Source organism: Bison bison, unplaced genomic scaffold (genome assembly GCF_000754665.1).
Source record: "Bison bison bison isolate TAMUID 2011002044 unplaced genomic scaffold, Bison_UMD1.0 scf7180017850857, whole genome shotgun sequence".
Taxonomy (NCBI): Eukaryota; Metazoa; Chordata; class Mammalia; order Artiodactyla; family Bovidae; genus Bison; species Bison bison.
The window spans coordinates 8,475-10,069 of record NW_011481430.1 but is presented as its reverse complement, the minus strand read 5'-3'; the positions used below and the strand labels follow the sequence as shown (position 1 = coordinate 10,069).

At 32.3% G+C, this 1,595-nt stretch overlaps 1 protein-coding gene across 1 annotated transcript in view; it reads right to left on the bottom strand.

Moving 5' to 3' along the window:
• Positions 1–1,595, bottom strand: part of LOC104995528 (leucine-rich repeat and calponin homology domain-containing protein 2-like) — a gene marked incomplete at both ends in the record, with an annotated part of 8,018 nt that overhangs the window by 1,661 nt on the left and 4,762 nt on the right. The gene's annotated exons all lie outside the window — the stretch shown is intronic.

Sequence of the window (1,595 nt, the reverse complement as noted above, 5' to 3'; positions counted from 1 at the left end):
CCCTACAAAAAAAATAATAAAAATTTGACAGGCAGCTGCCACTTCATAGAAGAAACAAACCCGGCACAGGATACTGAACTACTCACCAATGGGTACTCTACAAAATACTCAGCTGGGATTTGAAGGCCTGAGAGTATTTCCTAGATCTAATGACAGACTTCACTATAGCTGGCTATGACATTCCTAGGATATACTGTCCTGGGAAAACATTCCAATGACAGGTAATATCCACAAATTAATTCTGTGATGTAAACTGTCAATTCAAAAAATAAAATTATCAATTAGCCACCCTAATGCAATCTATCCACTGTTACTGATTTTGAAAGTTGAAAGTGCAATAAATTTACAGTGCTAGTAAAACAATGATTAATATGTTTTAATATTCTGTTTAAATAAAAATACTACACTAAATCTCAAAATCCTAAATATTTTTGAAATTTCATTTATCCAAAAACTATCTCATGTAATGTAATTTAAAACATAGGGTTAAAAACTGAATGAAAAAGAAAGAAAAAAAGAAATTACAGAGCCATAGAATCTTTTTTTAAAAAATATTTATTTGGCTTCTTCCCGTATTATTTGCAGACACAAGATCTTTGTTGCATCATGCAGGATCTTCCCTTGCAGCGCTCTGGCTCTCTAGTGGCAAGTGGGCTTACTTGCCTGATGGCATGTGGGATCTTAGTTCCCTGATCAAGGATGGAACCTGCATCCCTTGCATTGCAAGGTGAATTCTTAACCACTGGACCATCAGGGAAGTCCCAGAATCATAGAATCTTAAAGGAGAATGTACATAAAAATCTTTAAAAACATTAACAGTGTGCATGCCAAAGACAGTAATGAACCCCTTATATTATGAATTTGTTAGATCACATCTGGCATCTTCTGTTCATTTCTGAGTGTTACATTAAAAGAGACTATAATAAAAGGGAGCATTTTAAGGATAGAAATAGCTAAAAATAAAAGGCAATAAAGAATAGAAATATAGAAACCATAAAAAGGAATAAAGGTAATAAAAATATTTAAGCCACAGAAAAACAGGTCTTAAGAGTTTGGTAAAATGGAGAGTACACACACAATAAATTATAAATATCTGAAGGGAATAAAAGTTATCAGTATCTATACTTCTTCACATGATAGTCTCAAGACCAATGGATAAAAGTGATGGGGCATGTATCTTAGTTCAAAATAAGAAAGTTAACAAAATTTTGCAAAAGAGAATTAGGGCTGCCTCAGATACACAAACACAAAGATTTGTCCACCATTGAAACTATACAACTAGATGTGTCAGGGATTCCTGCATTAGGAAGTGGTTTTATCTGATTACTTACAAGATTTCTTACAATATTAAAATTCTGTGGTTCTACAACATAATAAGACTAAACTCAAGGAAGTTTCCTTGCATTACAACTGCATATGCTTATGAATTTTAAAAAAGGCATTCCTGAAATTTCTGTTCATTACATTCTATTTGTACATTAATTTCCCACTATAAACTAATACATAAGTTCCTCAAGAAAACTTTTTGCCCTCCACACATAAAAAATCATATTTATGAACACTTGAAAAAAATCTATGTATTGGAAAAGCATTAC